The 12,700-nt window shown below is 34.5% G+C and overlaps 1 protein-coding gene across 1 annotated transcript in view; it reads left to right on the top strand.

Annotated features, from left to right (window-relative positions):
- Positions 1-5,538: 5,538 nt before the first annotated feature.
- Positions 5,539-12,700, top strand: part of LOC134529260 (uncharacterized) — a 141,044-nt gene continuing 133,882 nt past the window's right edge. Inside the window, exon 1 of the mRNA XM_063363160.1 lies at positions 5,539-5,628. The gene's annotated coding sequence lies outside the window, so the exon portion shown is untranslated. The remainder of the gene's footprint in view (positions 5,629-12,700) is intronic.

A 12,700-nucleotide genomic window follows, 5' to 3' on the forward strand; every position in this document is an offset into this window, starting at 1 on the left:
AAGACAGCGGACAGTAAAAGGCAGTTCGAGGAGAAGAAATTTATATTATGTTTTGGAAGGACTATATGTACAATATTTAAAGTTACCAATGTTAAATTCATTCTTGTTTTTAAATATTTTAATTTTTGTTATACATTAAGGGCCGGCCCTATCGTAAATAACGTTAAGTAATATCATATAATAAGTGTAATTGTGAGTTATGTAAATAAGATCACTTATCAATGTAAAACAGTCTTTACTAAGGAAAATTTAATCTATAAAAAAAAAAAGAACAATGATTAATAAAATAAGGAAGTCTATAGACGTAACAGTTGTTTTTATTTATTTAATATATAATAACGATCCTTTTACTCCCAAGTATTTGTAGGGAGTCCCTAAATTTTCTTTGTTTACTTCTAGTGTCGCCTCTGTTGTTGACTTTTATAGTTATTAATTGAGGGCCTCAGTAATCAAAGCTTCCAAATCTTTTAACCTTATTATTTAATTATTCTTTAAGACACTTGGGGTATAACAAAATGGTAGCAGAGCATGGTTACGTCTATAGGCATACCTAAGTTGAAAGGTCATACCTAAAATTAAAATTAAAAAAAAAAAAATTGATTAAAAAAAAATTTTTTTATATATTTTTTTGTCACTTAGAATCTTTTTGTAGTAAGTAATTTGTGAACTGTCCGCTGATACACGTAGTAGCTAAATTGACCCTTGAATCTTAAAATTATCATAAGTTTTGTGTGTTTACATTTGAGCGCGCACTGTGAGCAGCTGGCTGGCTGCCCGCCCACGCCACTCGGGCCGCGCGCGTGGCTTATCAACAGAGACGTGTCCGCTGGACAAGATACTCCCTCCCCCCCCCCCCACACCCCTAGTTTAAGGCGCTACGCGCCAAGGTCAGTCCTGCCGGCTGACGTGACGTTCCTTGTAGGTACCCTGTTGTGCAAGCTAACCTGACAGCTTGTTACACCCGAGTACACGGTTCATTTCCCGACGCGCGTAGTAATAATAATAATAAATGATGACGGCACAGGTGTGACTGAACTGAGTAGAGATCGACTCGCGTGGGTCAGCTGATAGTAGCATTGAGGCTTATGGAGAGGACTGAGCCAGCGCTCTTTTGGGCTGTGAAGTAACTATAGTACTGGTTACTGCGGCAGACGCCAGAAGGCAGGCGCTCCGCGGGCATTTTAACTCTCAGGAGAAGAGATTCGCAAAACTGCCGCTAGACGGCATAAGCATGCTTTTCATGTACTACAGTCGTGACCTTGGTAAGAGGTGGGGCCTGGCCGGGGTTACCGGCCGGTCAAAGACCTGGGGCAATGTTCCCAGGAAAACCTGGAGAGGGGGGAGGAGGGGTTAAAACTGCAATGCCAGTGAGAAAACTGGTCTACAAGACCCGGACGTGTGACCATACTTTGGCGAAGATGATTCACGAACATGCCAAGGAGTTCTGGCGTGGGGGGTGCTCTAGGAACTGCCCAGTCTTGGGAGTTCGCAGGCCTTAGCAGTTCTCGTCATGAATCGGGGACGAATTACAGGAGACATCCGTGCATTAAGGCGGGATTAATGGGTTCATTCGGCTGGCTCATTGAAAAGTGCTGCTGAGAAAATTAGGGGAGACGATTCTGACAAAGTTTGGATGGGAGTGTACAGGAGGAGGAACAAGTTTAAGTCCATGCAGCAGAAGAATGATTGGAGACATTATTTAAGTTAAAAAAATTCAAATTTTAAATTGTGCCAAAACTACTAGTTGGAGGCAAATTCTCCCCCACTGAAAGGCGAAGCCAGGGTAAGAAACCAACACTGAGCATGTGAAGCCAGAGAACCGTTCATACTTAGCCTGTACCAGAATCGATTGAGATAAACTACTTACAATAAATGATAGTCTTACTAGTAACACGATTATACAAAACAACCTTAAGTACTAAGTCACATTATTATTCCTGATTTACACAGAACTTTGCAAGCTAATGGGCATGGTGATTCATGCTTTACATACAACTTTACGAACAGAACTCTCTTATAAACGAAGTGTCATTACACTCTTATAAACTAAGTGGTACCACTCTCTTATAAACTTAAGTGTTACGAATTTCTTATGAACTAAGTGTCATTACTCTCTCCCTCTCTCTTATGAACTAAGTGTCACAGCTATCTTATGAACTATGTGGCGCCACTTAAAATTAATTTTTTTTACTCTGTATTTTTAAGCTGTCAATTCGTGTTAAATACTTACTACACCGATTACAGATTAACATTTTGCATAGTGGTTTTTTAACTCAAAGATTCTTCTTGTGACTTCTAGCATTCATTCTCAGGTCAAAATCCTTGCTGCAGTAACTACAACGGCATCCTTCCGATTCAGCCGCACACAGCCAACCAATATCTTTTCTTTTTCGTTACATGTAAGACAATGGTACAAACACAGTTACACCCGAAAAGCCGAATGGGAGCCGTGCGTCCCAGCGACACTGCGCTCAACCAGGATCCATGGCAGCTTCTATAAATAATGTTAGATGCAAATTAAGAGTTTTCAATTGGAACAATTTCTTAAATATATATATTTTTTTCTTTTTTCGTCAGTCAGAGTTATTTATCTCCTACAAGAAACTTCTCGCAAGTAGTTCTGCTTTCAACAACAGATGACGCCACGTGTTGCGTAGTGGTCAATATTATTCTTTTTTATGTGAGACGCGGAATGCTGTCTCACGATCGCATGAGAAAAGGGGTTTCGCTATACAAGGAGAATGAAGTTTGTCTCTGATGATAGTGTTTCTCAGCTGTCTCAAGGCATAGTATTCGACACAGTAATGTTTTTTATTTCATTTGAATTTCACATGATAAACAAATATTATAAGTGCTCTTTTGGTAACAGGGATTAACCATTTAAAGGAATCTTTAATATAATTGCATGTCATTTGGAACAAAAATGCATGCAAAAATTATTTTTTTCAAATCAACCTGAAGCACTCAAAGAGCACCTGCGGTCTTTTATAGATATAATCAGAAGCACACGGAGAACACCAACAGTCATCTTTCCAGGAAAAAATCAGTAGCACATGGTGAACACCAAGAGATGTCTGGAAATTCCCATTCAGATAACACATTTCGATGATTTATACATATAGTAAACCTTACATAATGAATTGCTTACCATATATCTGTTTCAAATGTGTATATGCATAAAGCAAAAAGCATAAAACAAATAAATTGTGCTAACAAATTATTATCTAAAATATGTAAGCATTCATATAAATGTATTAACTGAGCTTGATTTTCAGACTTTTCATGGTTCTCTCCATGCACTGACGATTTTTTTTCCTTGGTAAGATGGCTGTTGGTGTTCTCTGTATGATCCTGATTATTTCTATCAAGACTGCTGGTGCTCTCAATGTGCTTCAGGTTATTTCCGAAAAAAAAAATAATCGTTCATGATTTTTTTATTTAAAATGAAACATGCAATTGTATTCAGAGTTTGGTTTAGTTGGCAAATTTTTGTTACCAAATCAAGACATACGATATTTTTCATTAAAATATTAAATTCGAATAAAATAAGATACATTACAAATACAAATAAGATACATTACTTTGCCTTGAGAAAGCTAAGAAACACTATCATGCAGGACAAACTTCCTTCTCCTTGATGTCTAGGGAAGCTTCTTCCTCTTTCGATATTGAGAGAGCCCCCTGCCATCCACATGAAAAAAAAATATTTAAATCAACACACATGAGGGGACATCTGTTGGCTGGAATAGGAACTACTTGCAATAAGTATATCATTAGCATGATAAGTGAGAATATATTAATGCCCATCTCAAGAAGATCTTCCATAGTGTGGACAAATGATAGACACTAAAAAGGATGTTTGTAGATTACAAAAAAGGTTAGAGGTCAACGATTTAGAATTCTAACTGTAATCCAGGTGAGGATGCTGAATGCTGTGATGATAGTGACAGTGACTGTGAAGCTGGTGACAAAAAAATATACTTTAATGAAGCACCTAAATATGCCATGATGGAAACTGTGATGAAGCTCTGAGCCTAAAAATGGATGAGACTCGTTACAATAAATAAATTTGATCAAGCTATCTATGATCACTGGGACTATAATGATCTTAAAAATATTAATAACGAACATTCCAGAAAGATAATGATAGCATAAGAGACTAATTATACATCATGGAAATATCCTAACACATTGGCGATCGCCTGAGGCTACAGATAGTACGATTAATGGATGAAACTACTCGCAACTCAACTAAGTAGCCTTTATACTCTTAAGAACTTAGGAAAGCTGGCTGCATACAATAATGCGTTCTTTTACCTGCATATATATAAATGGTAACTGTCTCGATGGCTTTGCGGTTAAAGGTGTATGTTTTTCAACCTAAAGATCAGAGTGGCAATGGTTCGATTCACAGCACTTCCAATGTATTTTTTTCATAAAAATTAAATTTAATATGTCGATAAGACCATAATAGCTCTGGTAGGTAATGGAACATCGACCTTATGTGATGAGACAGAGTGTCGCTGGCACTCTCTAGGAACATACAGCAGAAACAAATTCGATGGTATCCAAGATTGTGACCTCCAGCGGAACAGAAAAAATCAATATGGCAGTCGTGACGAAAATTCCATCAAGAGTGAGTGGGGCGCTTGATTTAAAGATGGCGGATCCAAGATGGCCGCCAATGTCAAGGTCAAAGGTCATTATCAAAGGTCAAAGGTCATAGTCAAAGGTCAAGGTTATCCAAGTAGGCCGCCATGACGTCAGAGATTGACGTGACATCAGAGCTCGGTCGGCACCACTCACCACACCCTGAACCCCGTCCCCGGAGCCCCTTTTCTATACTACTCTTCTTTTTTGGTGTGCTTCCAAATGTTCTTCCAATTTGTCAAAAGACCTTTTTTTAATGTGCTTCCAAATGATCTTTCTTTTTATCGAATGTGCTTCTTTTGTTCCGAATGTGCTACCTTTTGGTTAAATATGCTTTCTTTTTGTTTAATGCGCTTTCAAATGTGCTTCCTTTTCGGTAATTTAGTTTCCAAATGTGCATTATTTTTGTAAATGTGCTTCAAAAAATGTTTTCTTTTATTAATTTTCTTTCTTTTTATTGATTGTACTTTCAAATGTGCTTCCTTTTTGTCAATATTCTTACTTTTTGACGAATATACATTGACAAGACTGTAGTAAGGCCTGTCCTCTTGGTTGGAAGACACTTGGCCTATATGCCTTACAATGAACATGGCTTGTTTAAAATGTTAGTCTAGTATTGAAAATTAGAACCTCTTGGTTCGGAGATGTTTTGTCTGTATGAAGATTTGTTGTTTCTTATTATTTAAGGCTGTATCATGTTTGTGGCATATTGCTTGAATTGGACTCTGGTATATGTACTACAAAGATTTTCGAGGCGCTAATGTTACCTTGATAGGCTTGTTTTCTAATCTTGTTTTCCATGTTTTGTACGTTAAAGCGATTCCAACAAGTTCTTTTCATGTACTGGTTTAATATTTCAAGCATGTTTTTACGTATTGGCAGGATGTCCAGGAAGCGATGGCCTACATGTCTCGAATGAGCATCTGAATGGTCACCCGACTCTTCTGCAAGCTTGCAAATCTTTCCCCTGTACGCAAGGTAAAGTCTTTAACACAATGACAGACTGGCCTTTTTTTCAGCCAGCACCTACTTCTAACCTTAATAATTTAAAAAATTCTTGTGATTGAATTTAGGTACTCAGACTAATTTATGTTTATGTGTATTGAAAGTGTTTTTCTATGCAAGGTAAAAAAATACGATGTTGGCAGGTGTGTATCGATCACATGGTCTTTACCACATTAGTGACTGGCACTTAGTTTGTACTAACTATTCTGTCCTGCTGTTTCATATGTTTTTGATGTTTTAAATTATTGTATATCAGACTTTAAACTGTTCAATATATAATTAATATATCGAATTAAATACATAGTGTCTGGTATCAAACTCTGGGCAGGAATATTTCGAATCAATCGTTTAATAAATAGCTAATTTTTTGATGAATTTTAGAATATTTTCCAAATTTATATTTTAATAATTACTATTTACAAGATTTTGGCTATTCTGTCATCATTAGCTTACTAAAGGCTGGTAAATGAGAAATTTATGATTTTTTTTTAGTTTTTTTCACTATGTTTTATTAAATAAGTGATTTTGCCTTATATTATAATTGTCTGCAACTATCAAGGATCGTACCAAGGTCAGGATTCGCAATAATCGATGATTATTTTAACAAGCTATTTTTTATTATTTTGGGATTTTTTCACATATGTCTAGGTCCTTAATTAGAGAACTTCAAGATGGTGGCCAAGATGGCCAACAAGATGGCAGATATCGCGACCATCGACTGTCTGTCAATAAATAAATACTGCACTCTGGTGGGCAAAAATTTAACTAATATGATGACAGAACCCTCTAGCATACGAAACAATATATCGGATCCAATATGGCGGTCTCCAGCAGACGAAAAAAAAAATATGGTCACCATGGAATCATACTGGCGGATGTAATATCTGCCTTGGCATTAGTGGTTTGAGGTAAGACTGCCGTTAGCTTCTATTAAGGAATTCCATCGCCATTTTTAATCGAATTATCTCGCCGGGTTCGAACAGAGCACTCCCTGATAATTTAAAAATGTTTTATTATTTACATTTTTATGAATTTTAGAATCTTTCTTGATTTTATAGCATGAAAGTATACATTTTCAATTTGTCCTACAATTTTCAATATAGTGGAATAATTTTTAAAATTATAATTATTTTTAAATAAATTTTAATATTTTTTTTGAGTTTCTATCTCAATATTTTTGGATTGACAAGATGGTGTCCATAACAAAAATTGCAATGATGATGTTTGAGGTTAAGTTCAATGTCATACATCCCCTACAGAAACTTATTGGGGGCCTGACAATGGGGAATTTTCTTAATGGGGAATTTTATTTTTTTAGAAGGCAAAATAATTTTAAGGCGTTTCAAATATTTCATTTATTATTTATATGGGTTTTTCTCTCAAAAATGGAATTTTTGACTTTTGATAATTTTTTATATTTAGGTTGAATATTTTTCCTTAATACTGAAAATTTTGGCGAATTTTAGAGAATTGTTGACATAATTTGACAAAATTTGATCCTGTTTGGGAATATTCGGCAAATTTTGAAGGTATGGGTCAAGGTGAAGGTCATCCAAGATGGCTACCATGACATCATGATGGTAGATCATTGACCCCATACTCACTATCCTGCCCTTAAACCCTGGTGCCAGACCGCCATTCTGAAACAACTTATATGGGTAATGAAATCCCTTTCTTTAATGGTAGAAAGTATGCACTTCGGTGTTTTGGTTCTTATTACGATTGCATCAAAGCAGACAAGAGGACAAGGCCTAGTTTGCGCGTGGAGGATGGTGGAGTCGCATGTTTAGAGGGTGGACATGCAAGGGCTGTTAACCGGGTCGATCATATTTCTGGGGGTTTTGGGTTATTCCCAGGGAGCATTTAAAATTTCGGACAAAGTCGTGACAAAAATCATGAACATTAGTATTGAGATGCTCACTGTGCCAAAGGGTACAGTTGTAGGATTTGCCACACTCATCGTAGAGAATGCTGAAATTCTATTGTGTAAAGCCATGCCCCGTATATGCAATGAGTTCGTGTAAATGCATTCGGGAACTGTGACTGAGTTGCCATGTGTGGTTGAGCAACCGCAAACAGAACCACGGAGAAAAATCTTGTTAGGTGTCCCCATACTTTCTGACGAAAAGTGCCCATTTTAAATCTCTAAAGCAGATCAAAATCCTTCAAAAAGATACCTTGTAGAGAGTGAAATTAGTAAAGAGGTCATGGAGTATGGCTATCTTTGTCACTGTATCCACTAACACCCCCGAGCTAGAGTTAAGAGATACCCGAATCGAGGTAAAAAAATCCATAATCCTGTGATAAATTGATTCATGTGGAATATGAGAAAAATTAGGATTATTCTTTGATATCTCATTCACATAGTTATCAGTAGGATAAATTAAAATATTGTGAAAACGCTTTTAGAATTCAGAGATATCACGCAAAATCGCATTACGGTCTGTGCGACTAGAATTAATGCCACAAAGCATAAAAGAGACCGATGGTGTAATAGGTTGTCTAATGAAAAATTCCAGGAGATTAAGGAGATTATTAAGAAAAAGCCGAACCATTTGGGAACGAAATATTTTGATGTAATGTTCCAATTATTGTTGAAAGAGGCGCATGTATTCAAGTTCGATGGAAGTGCAAATTTTCGATGCACTAACTTGTTGAAGCATAAAATTGATACAGGAGAGGCCAGACCAGTTAGGAAGAATCCGCATATAGTTACTCATACTTTAAAGCCAGTTACTGAAGAACAAACAAGCGATATTTTAGAAAAAGGTATTATTTTGTCGAGTAAGTTACTTTGGAAGTTTCCTATAGTTATAGTCAAACAGAGAAATTAAGATGGCTTGTTTAAAATGTGTTTCTGCATATACTTTAGATATATGAATGCCACTATAATAGAAAATGATATCCAATTCTAAACATATAAAAGATGCTTGATTCATTGAAAGATTTTAAGTATTTTACTATGTTAGATTTAATAAGTGGCTATTTCTATATATAAGTTAATGAAAAGATAGAGAGAACACTAGCTTTGCTTCCTTAATGAGGAAATTGAAATTTAGTAGGCTTCCATTTGGGCTTTGTAATGCCACAGCACTATTTTAAAGACACATGGAGAATTATATGATAGTAGGTTTGTCAGATTCTATGTTACTTGTGTATCTTGATAATGATATTATAATACACTAGCTGCAGTACCCGGCTTTGCCCGGGCTGAACACCGGGTGAAATATTGTCCGCGAGTTACAGAAAAATGGATAGCGATAAGTCCAGTGTGGTGGACATTAAGAAATGACACATAATTACTGTTTTTGTATCTGTGACCTTTGGTTTTCTGTTTACCCATGGCGATCGGTTGAAAGGTTTAGAAGTTGATGCGCTACAGCGCCATCTAGCGGCGAGTTAAAAAAAATGGTTAGCATAAAAACCTTCTCCATGATAAAAACACTTTGATGTGCCAACTTTCATGGCGATCGGTCAAACGGTGTAAGAGTTTATCGACGTCATACATGCCAACATCCAATTATATATATTCTTATATTTCGAAATTTTGGGGCTTTCACTTTTACGGAAAGTGGATGTTCAGGACCTCGAATGGTTTGGAACACTCCATCTCGAAAGCATAGATATTTGAAATTCCTGAAATTGTCGAAATTTTGGGGCTTTGTTCCCAGAGGGGGGCGGGGAGTTCGAGGACCCTGAATGGCTCGAAAACACTTAAAATCGAAAGAGATAGATTTTTAAAATTTTTTTAACTTTCGAAATTTTGGGACTTCAACCACGGGTGGGGAGGGGGGGGGGGGTGATGTTGAGAACCCCGAATTGCTCGGAAACACTCCAAATCGAAAGATATATAAAGGGATATAAGAATGTAGCCATTTACTATACTCCTATCTACCATAATAACAATATTGACAAATAGAAAGCTTATAACCTACCTATGAATAATTATCTAAATAAATTAATAAATAACTGTATGTTTAAGAATTTACGTACATACATAATATTACACTTCAAACTATACACACTAAAAAAACTAAGGATGTTATTGAAACTATTTTTTATTTGCCATATTGTTTAAAACATTTCTAGGATTTGTTTATATGTAAAACTGTGGTAGCAATATTCTGCTTATCCAAAGGAGTATAGAAATTAATAGAGATATCACTCCCTGTACACACCACAAATATTTGAATTAAGTAAAAAAAAAAACATAGTCCAAAATGAACCAAAAAGTATAAATAACAACTAATTTGACAAAAAAATTATACAACTGGAATGACAATATTAACATCCACCTGAAATTTAATAGAAGTAGGTAGGTAAGAATATATATATAAGAAATTAAATTAAATTATAACATAGATAAATAAAATTATCTCACACTCAACCAAACATAATGTTTAATATGAAATAAAGGAAGATGGCAATTACACATAACTATTCTAATTAATAAAAAAAATCAACTATCCTGAAATAGTAAAATTCAAAATTTTTCAACAATATAATACGTAATTGATAAATATTTCTGGTCTTCGGTATCGGCAGCCCTAAGACTCTTGACGCTCAGCAGATAAATTATAAACACTAAACCAAACTCCTTGTTAATAAGTAGGTACTGTAAAAAAATTACAATATTGACAAATAGAAAGTATTAGTAGGCCCCACCAACCTATGAATAAATTTCGAAGAAATTTATAAGTTTAAGAATTTATGTACCTACATAATATTAAACTTGAAACTATCCACACAATAAAAACCTAAGAATGTTAGTGAAACTAATTTTTTTTATTTGTCATAATACTTAAAATACGTATGTTTCCAAAATTAAACAAAGTATATATAATGACCAATTTGACAAACAAATGTACAACTCGAATGACATTGAAAACATACACGTGAAATTTAAAAGAATTATGAGTGCCCTAGGTAGGGAGAAAAAAATATATAGAAGAAATTAAATTTAAATATGGGTGCGTGTACTTAGGTACGCGCATGAGAAGTTATACTTCTTTGGCATCATTAAAAAATATTTTTTAATTGCATGCAAAATATTGCGTGGAGTTCCTCCACGTGGAAGAAGTGAAACTTCGTAAAGTGCAAATGAAAATAGGAAGGGGTAGAAATTGATTTTTAGTGAAATCATATTGTATCAAATCAAACTAAAAAAATAAAGGAAATAAATTTGTAACGATTCATAGATTGATCTTCAGAGAGAGAGATAGACACCTATTGAATGTCTATAAAACTAACTTTTTTATGAGAGCAGATTTTCATGAAATAAATCATGAAATCATTCAACGATAAAAGCTGTTTATTTAACTAAGCGGACGGGTTCGCCCCAAGGAGAAAATTGACGCGGCGAGACCTTGTGGACATAGAGAAATGACACACACTCACTATTTATGTGTCTATGAAACATTATTTTTTTCTGCAATTTAAATTGTAATATACAAACACGGTATTGAAAATTGAAACAAATATGGCGACACTACAAACTGTCAAGTTCTTTATTTTTTTCTTACTCATTACTTAGTTCCTTACAATAGCAAAACGTAACGTAATGGCTTGAAAGCTATTGCTCGGCAGACATAGAGGAATGACACTAACAGTTTGTATATCTATGACACACATTACATAAAATTAAGATATATATTTTTTAACCCGTTTAAAATTTATTTTTTTAGACAAAAGATAGCCTATGTCCATCCTTTAGGATATAATATATCTCATTGCGAAATTTCATTACGATCCGTCCAGCCGTTCAGCCGGGAAAAGGTAACAAACAAACAAACAATCAAACAGACAGACAGACAGACAGACAGAGTTACTTTCGCATTTATAATATTAGTAAGGATAGTAGTAGTTCGATAGAACAACGTGCTGAACACACAGATAAAGTATTCAGGAGATTAGAAGAAATGAAATTAAAGATAAAGCCAAGTAAATGTTTTTTTACAAGACAAAGTAGAGTATCTAAGGTCATGTTGTAAGTTGAAAAGAAGTTGAACCATATCCAATGAATTTGAAGGCAATAAAAGAGTTGCCAGTTCCCCAGAATATATCAGAAATCAGGTTGGTAGTATGACTAATTCAGTATTATAGAAAGATATAGCTAAATTTTGGTGATGTGGCGAAACCTTTTATGATATTAATGAATAAAAATGAATTATTTATATGGGTAAAAGAACACGAGAAAGCATTCTAAATATTAAAATATAAGAAAATGTATTATGAACTGTTGATTTATCCAAATTGTTTGCAAATTTATTGTGAGTACTGATGCCATTAACTATGTAATCGGTGGTGTCTTTTCACAATTTATAAATTGAGAATAAAATACCACTACTTATGCGAGTAGATAGTAAATAAAGCCGAATTAAAATATAGTAAAACTGAGAAAGAATTATGTTTTTTAATGTTTGCAACAAAATATTTTGAGCATATTTGCATGTTTGAAAGTTTATGGTTGTTACATACCATGCTGCTCTAAAATGGTTACTAAATTTTAAAGCTCTGAGTTCTAAATTAACTTTATGAGCTCTTAGATTAGCCAAATTTTTATTATGAGGATATATTAACTAGGTAAATGGCAATCAAATGCCTAGAATGGTTAACTCCATTGAATCACAATTTATTTCTAAAGAGGTTATAATCAGAGTACAAGAGAAAGACATGACTTGTCAAGGGGTTCTTTTGGATAAAAAAATTAAAAGGAGTTCTTTAAAGATAGTAAAAGTATTTTGTATAAGAAAGATTCTGATAAAATTTAAGTATTTATTCCAGATTATTTTGTTAATCAAATGATGGTTCATTACTATGAGAAGCCATTTATGGCCCACCAGAAAATAAAATTAATACAGGCTTTAAATATACATATATTCTGGTGGCTTAGTTTACATAAAGATATAAAGGGGTACAACGCACAGTAATATGTGTGTATTAAAAGGAATAATAACAAATTTATGAAAATACCATTAGGAACCTTACCTGAAGTATCTGCCCTTTTCAGTTAGTTTCATTAGACATTCTTGGACCATTGTCAATG

This window comes from Bacillus rossius, chromosome 2 (genome assembly GCF_032445375.1).
Source record: "Bacillus rossius redtenbacheri isolate Brsri chromosome 2, Brsri_v3, whole genome shotgun sequence".
In the NCBI taxonomy this organism is placed as follows: Eukaryota; Metazoa; Arthropoda; class Insecta; order Phasmatodea; family Bacillidae; genus Bacillus; species Bacillus rossius.